This window comes from Zootoca vivipara, chromosome 4 (assembly GCF_965207765.1).
Source record: "Zootoca vivipara chromosome 4, rZooViv2.hap1.1, whole genome shotgun sequence".
Taxonomy (NCBI): Eukaryota; Metazoa; Chordata; class Lepidosauria; order Squamata; family Lacertidae; genus Zootoca; species Zootoca vivipara.
The window spans coordinates 3,364,950-3,372,876 of record NC_142587.1 but is presented as its reverse complement, the minus strand read 5'-3'; positions in this window follow the sequence as shown (position 1 = coordinate 3,372,876).

The window sequence follows — 7,927 nt, the reverse complement described above, 5'->3', positions numbered from 1 at the left end:
CTGTATAAGGATGAGCTGGGATGGAAGAAAGGCATGTGTCAGAACTGGAAGAAAGGGGAAATCACAAAGGAAGAGTAGACGCAAGTAGCCAACAGATGCAAGGGAAAGTCAGGCTGGCTAAAGCGCAGAATGAGTTCAGGTTTGCAAAAGAAGTTAAAAAATAATGTCTATGTATGGAGCAAGAAGAAAAGCAAGCAAGTGGTAGGTCCTCTTTGTGGAGAACAGAGAAAAGGCGGAACTCCTCAACACCTACTTTGCCTCTGTCTTCACCCAAAAGGAAACTGATGCCCAGCCTGGTGATAACAGAATGAATGATGTAAGGAGGGAGCTGCAGCCCAAGATAGGAAAAGAGGCAGTAAGGGAACACCAGGCTACTTTAAATGAATTAAGTCTCCAGGACCTGGTAAACTGCGGATGTAATCTCAGAGCCTTTGCCTATGATCTTTGAGAATTCTTGGAGAACAGGAGAGCAAAAACCTTCTAAATCTCTAGAAACCCTTGAAAACCCCCTTTTTAAAAAACAGCAGCCCTTACCAGATGCCAGATTTTGCCAAACTCCATCACAATCGCTCCCTCCAAACCTCCTTGCTCAAAGCCCAACTCTCTACAGGTCTCAACAGTCAGTGCAAGGCTTCTGGGACTGCACTTGGAAAGGCTTGTGTGATTGCTAGACACTGTTTTTGCCCTTTCTGGGCTCTTTTAGGGCCGTATTTATAGTCACTTCCAGGGTTGGTGTGATACTCAAATACACAGTTGCAGACCCTCCAAGTGTCCCTATATTCTAGGGACAGTCCTGGGTTTACAGAATCCATCCTGGTTTCTGATTTTATCCCAGAATGTCCTGGTTTTCCTTAGGACGTCCCTATTTTCACCACAGAAATGTTGGAGGGTATGGAATAGGTCACCATTGCCATTCTAAGAGAACAAGGATGAGTTCATGGTGAGTTCCAGCACCTCTTTTTCTAGAAAAATAGCACTGGACGTCCCTGTTTTCATCAGAGAAATGTTGGAGGGTATGTGGTTGCACATCATTTGTCTGTGCATAAATTGGTTATTGCCTGTAATGCAACACTATGTTCTTTCTGGTGCTATTTAATATCAACAGGAAGGTGCTGGGATAAATCATTGGGAATTCTGGAGCAAGTTGTCATCAGTGTATCTGTGAAATGTCTGAAGCAGGAATGTCTGAGATGGCCCTGGACCAAAGTCTGAACAAGGTTGTGCTGGGTCTCAATTCTGTCAAGATGGAGGCTCTTTGGGTGAGTTAGGAAATGAAATAAACAGTAAAAGAGAAAGACTGGCTGTTCCATATTGACAATTACATAATGAGGCTTTCCAGGTCTCCTGGAAGATAAAATAAAATTTGGATAACTGTGGAACCATCCGGATAATCTCTGAAATACCTGCAGGGTTGTGTGTGTGTGTGTGATCACTAACCCCTTTTAAAATAATCTTTTTTTAAAAAGCGAGTGAAAAAACAAAACCTAATATCATCTTTCTCACCCCTAATCTCTCCCCTTAACTACCCTTCCTTTTATGAGAGATGTTTTATTATTGTTGATGTTGAAAGGTTAGGAAGTGAAGGAATTAATATCACTTTTAAATGAGCATTATACAAATGCCAAGAGACCAATTTAACATCAACTAGATAATTGTGGGCATACCTGGCTCCCGATATTTCAAGTGCGGCATTTTATCACAAATTCTGACATCATAAATAGAGCAACATGGCCACTTAAAGTTCTGATTAGCTCAAGTACATACATGCATACATATACAGTACATATAAAGAACCACATGTTATATCACAATGACATCACCAGCAATAGGCAGTTCAAGTACATGCAGGCAATGGCAATATCATTCCTAGATTAGGCATTTCGTGGGACCTAATTCCTCATGGCCTCCCTCGTGTGTTCTACAGAATCATGTTCTGTAGTAACATGATTTTGAAAATGGATGGAGATGAAAAAAGGGAAAAAGAAATAACTGAGGAAAAGCAGTATTTATATATCTCAGTTAAGAAGCAGTACCTTGAGAAATCCAAGGTTCTTCCTCCTCTGTCCCACCTCTCTCTCTCTCTCTCCCTCCCTCCCTCCCTCCCTCCCTCTCCCCCTCTCATGTTTATCTTCCAAAAACAAACTAGATATTAATAGCTTGCTTGATAAATACCATCATTTTGTCATCTTTAATTCAGATTTAGATTTGTCTAGATATCAGTATCCAAAACCAAATCAAAACCAATATTTTGTTTCCAGCAAGATCCAAGGACTAATTGTAGCTAATTCCAAAAGCATTGCTGAAAATTTTGCATGCCAGTCTTTATCATGGAATAAAGAGCTGGTTCTTTTTCATCTAAGGCAGGTACCTTGGCCTGTTGCTCACTTTCAATTGCTTTAAATTGATACAGATGGTACTTGAAATAAAATTAAAGAAGGCTGTTGCTCTCCTTTCTTGCTTGTCTCCCACTTCCACTTGTACAATGTGTCAATAATGAGAGCCTAGGGTTCTTTCTGCTTCGGGCAACAGAAACCTGTTGCTTAATTTGGAATTTGATTGCATGCCATTAATTCAGTTTGAATGTGACATTAATCCTGGGCAGGATGTTGGTGGAGGCTAGATGCATCTTCCCTTTCACTCAGATTTTTTTATTTCTCCTTGCCGCCCCCCTCACCTTTTGCCAAAATCTGTCAGAGTGTGTTATGTGCTCAGAACAGGATATGAGCTACATTTTCTGACATCACAATAAAATAAAAGTAGCTGAAGGGTAAAAAAGAGAGAAATATCTAGGAGAGGCACTGGATTAGAGGTAGCCGTCTGCATGAGTGAGGTGACACTCAAAGGTCCCTCTGGGAAGGTGCTCACTGAGCTGCAATAACGCTGCCTTTGTTGGTGAAGTCCCAGTGAAACAGGAGCTTGACACTAGCCAACAGCAAAGGCAATGAAGGGGATGGGAAACGGCTGGAGGAGACCCGCAATATAATTGTAATTTGTTTGTAGAGAAAGGGCAAAAAGAGGGAGGGGGAGTGTGAGGGAGATGCAGAGAGATGTCAGCTGCAGTGTGTCAGAACAAGAACGCTGCAACAACATGGGGCTGCCATTAAAGATGGCAGTTGTGTTCAGCCTCTTCTCACCCCCTCCACTGCCAGATGTGTTGTTGTTTTGAGTGAACCCATGGTCATACAACCAGCTTGGGCGGCTAACATGAGCTGGCAGAGCTTAGAGCCAGAAACCTTCATCAGCTTGGAACATTTCTGCACACAGGGACATGTTCTCTGGCTTACTGAGTGGGCATAGTCCTCCTGTTCTGATGGAACAACATTGGCCATTCCAGGTTCGGGGTCTTGGTACCAACATAAAAAACCATGAACATCTTAGGGCCAGGTTATCTGGATCAACCTGTATGATCACTTAGATAATCTGGGATTTTTTTTTACCAATGCCACCACATGCTACAGAATATCATAGGGTAGAGAGACCCAAAGAGGCATTTTCTGCTTTTGTTCCCACATGCTCTGCCTTGTGTAATGCATCCTCATTTTGTTTTGCTTCTGACATCTTGTAACGGTGCATTGATTTTTACAGAGGCTTTTTGTGACCCATAAGATTGGACCCTGTACCACTGGATTTCTGTATGTATGTCTGTTTTTAATGATACTGTTTTATGTTGATTTTTTAGTCTGTACATTGTTTAGATTTTTTTAAAAAAAAATTAAGCAGATATCACCACCACCACCATCATCTATAACTCTCCTTTTTCCCTGATAGGGACTCAAAACATCATACAAATAAAATAGGAACAGATAAAAAAAAATTCCTGTGCAGAAAAGCATTTTCTCTGAGGAAAAAAAAATCATTCTACATTAATCATAATGCTATATAACAACTTAACTTGAAGATGGGGTAACCTGGGTTTAATTGGTTCATCAATTTAAACATTTATTGACAGATCATAGTTTGCAAATGCTACTAGACCTCTAACCAATTTTGAACAAATTGTCCTAAATCAAGGACATGGAATATATAGCCTCATATTGGCTATATACAATGATGACCGTTTGTATATTACAACAAGCTGTTTATCAGGTTTAAAATTCTTTTGGGAAAAGGATTTAAGTATTTGTATAGCAGACATGGACTGGAAAGCACTTTGGAGTTAGAAGTCCTACAAATCAGCATCTGCACATTTCAGAGAATCTTCCTTAAAAATGATACATCAATGGCATCATACATCTGTTCAGTTAATTGTTAACCAATATCACTTCCAACACGCTCCCCACCAAACTGGGGGAATAAAGGAACCTTTTCCATTTCTGGTGGAAATGCCCAAGGGTATAAAAATCTCTAGAATTTAGGGTTTTTTTGGGGGGGAGGGGAACTTAACTCATAAGTTACAGGTCTGAAGGGAAAGGAAGACGCGGATCATTTCTATTTGGTATGGTGGAGGTTTATTTCATATAGTTTAGTTTCAAATTTGCAGGTATCGCTCCCCATGCCATCTAGAGAAATGTGGTTGTCATGATTTTAGATGGGGGGTTATTATGTAATATGCTTAGGTTTTGTATGCCCTGCCTTTAGCTGGATATATTATTAATTTATTGTTGTTGTCTCTGTGGTCCCATAATAATCTGAAAATTAAAAATAATAATAATTTTAAAACAAAGAAATACTTTTACATAAATAAATGCTCTATACTGGTCCTACCCACTCAAGCTGGCCTTGGGGTTCTATCCTGACAAGAACAAATGTTTCAATAAATATGGAACAAGGTAAAGGCTGCAAGGCAGATCATTTTGGAGGATATGAGAAGGAAAACTGTCCTCTTGCAGTCTTGGTTTGTGGCATTGCTGTAGCAAAAGTCCATCTTGGGGTTGGTGTCAAACTGACTGAGCTGAACCGAGACCTTTTGGTTATCAATGGGATGTTAGTCAAGACTCAAGTTCTATTGATTTCATTTGGAACTATGTTCAGCTTAGTTATATAACTTTGGTGTATCTAGATTAGAAGCTATTATGGCTTCCCTCTCTACCCTATTTACTCTAGTGAAAAACCAGGAGTATCTGATTCTGGAAGAGTTACATTGTAATTTAAATGGTGTTATCATGCAGTTCTGCCTCTGCACTCCTTTTTCTCTTTTCCAAACCCTGCTGTTCATTTTTCCATGAGTATGCCATTGTCCTTTCACTAGCTTTCTTCTTTTGTTTTTGACACCCATTTCTTGAATGAACCTGTTTCCTTTGCTGCCATTTTTGCATCTTTAACCCATTGCACCAGTTTTATGGTTCTGTCAGTAGCAAAGGGATATGAAAGGTTATAATTTACTTTTGTCTACAGTGAGGCAAACTTATCCTCCTTGTACTTATCCTGTCATTGTCCTCATAGCTCATACATTTCCCTGTAATACCTTAATATCACTCTCTCCCACAAAAATGGCAAAAAAATTACATATTAATTATATCTTGTCTGGTAAAAATGAAACAGACACCTGTAATTATGCAGAGGCACCACACACTTTCACAGTGCTAAATCAGTGATGAATGGGAAAGAGAGCTCATTAAAATGAATAACAAATTTGCTGCATAATACATCTAGGTTTACTGAACATGTTAATTCAATGTGGTTGAAACATGTGATATTAAGAAGCATGTGTGAAGAAGCCTTCTAAAGTAAAATTTAAATAATGGTGTCATCTCAGGACTCTTCAGTCATTTTCATAATTTTCTCTTACTAAATAATCAAGATACATATAAAAGGAATGGGCTATTTCAGTTTGTTGCTTGCTCTGTGATAAATATTTATTTCCTCAAGAAAGATGGTATTATATTAATATAAATGGCACTAATACTTATGGAGCTTATGGCAGCAACTTAATGGACAGCTGTAATTTAACAAGCGGTATTACTTCTGATGAATGGAAATTTCTGTTGGCTTTGATCAGAATGGGGTTGGTCACAGTAATAAGCTGTTTTCTCTAAAAATCAGGCTCTAGCTTGCCTCTTTTTCACCCAGTTCTGAAATTTGGACCACTATCACACACTAACATCTCTGGAAGAACAATGTGTTCTGCATGCTTTACTCAAACCCTGCTCCCAAATATTTAATGTCAGCTGTTAATGCTCAATGAAACTTGCATTGACTGCTGAGAACAATGTTAACTTCCAAAATGAATATGTAATTTACAAAACAATACCAAGCTTCATGAACACGTGAAATAGAGGAATTGAAGAACCATTCTGTTGCTGCGTCTATATTGACTGCCATATAAATTATGCATATGTTACCAAACTTAAATTCCTAGGCATTTGGGGGTAAATTCTTAAAGTGGGGAAAGGGCAGGAGCATGCATGCAATCAGGTCTGAGGCAAGTGTTAACAATATTTAGCAGAACAATTGTCTTCAGTTGCGAGGAAATAATGAACCAACCAGCAACTTATTGGACTGGACCATAACACTTGTGCAACTCATTTTGATGTCAGATGTGTTGCGCTGCTTCAATGTTAGATGTGTCTTCCCTTGAACTCTGCTTAATTGAGGTGATGACAGTAGCTATGGTGTTTGCCCCAGTAGCCATTAACATTCACAGTTAGATTTGCAATCCTGTCTCCTACCCTGACTGCCTGCATAGCGGGGAGGGAAAGTAATAGTGGAACTAACTGGGCAGATCATTCTTTTCAGCACAAGTCACTCACACTCACACACACACTCACACACACACACACATGTGGACACACACACACACACACACACACACACACAGTTGACCAAGCAGCACAAGATGCCATTGACCTGGCACTGCCACTGCTTTTGCTAACAGCAGAGAGTGAAAAGGTTGCCATTTATGTACTGTTATAAGAATTCTAAGGTCCCAAATATAAAACCCTGTTGCAACAGTTCCTTTAATAAAGATCAGACTTACTAGCCACTTTGCTTCTCAATATTCTCTAGTTGGCCTCTGTTATTTTCTACTACCAATAGGGAACCCACTAAGGACTCTATATGGGCTCTTGGATAAAGGAAAAGGAGCATTATTATTTTTTCTTATAACAGTACAAATCCAGTCCACTCAGCAGTAGGTCCCATTTAAATCAATGGTGCTTACTTTTAGGTAAATCAGGTTAGGATTTCACCCTTACCGTGCATTTTTTAAAAAAACTACCATTAAATATCATAGGAAACTGCAGCCGCCTCTGCTTTCCAATTCTCTTTATTTAATTGCTTGCATGAAGACCAAATTAATAAAAAAATATTTGTGGGTGTGATTGATAAGGGAAGGGGTTGTTGTCATGTTGGTATTGCATGAAGACAAGAACAAATACACTACCAGACAAACAAATTACAACCCCCCCTGGGGACATGCAAATGGAAACTAGCTGACAGTGGGCAATGGTTAACAGAAGCAGAACTGCAAATAACGAAATCTATTGCGCAAGGAGTTCTCACAACACAACCTGGAGAACTGAAGGAAATTAAGTCATTTTTGTAAAATGTGAGAGTGGGCTGAGCTGACATGCATTTTATGAGCTGTGGACCAAAACAAAACCAGTTTACACTGTGAGGGGGGGGGGGAGAGCAGGTTCTTGACTGCAAACCCCACCCCTAGTCTAGAGAACTACCTACCTAGTTCTATTAACTAGGATCAATGTCTGCTACTGTGACCCGAGGACATGGACAAGATGCTTGAAGGTGTGTGGTCAACTTTATGCCACATGCCAGAAAGTGTTCCCTTGGTGATCAATGCCCCACTGAAGGCTGCAGGGGGTGGTACTGCTGTGCAGAACCAGCAGAGGAGCTTGGCTCTGAGATTTCATTTTTTTAGAATGAAGCTTTCTAGCCCTCATAGAACTAAAGTTATGAAGCAACTTTGTTACAGAAAAGTCCAGCTTAAAACAAAAACAGGCCAACAAAATAAAATTTCCAGAGGAAGCAG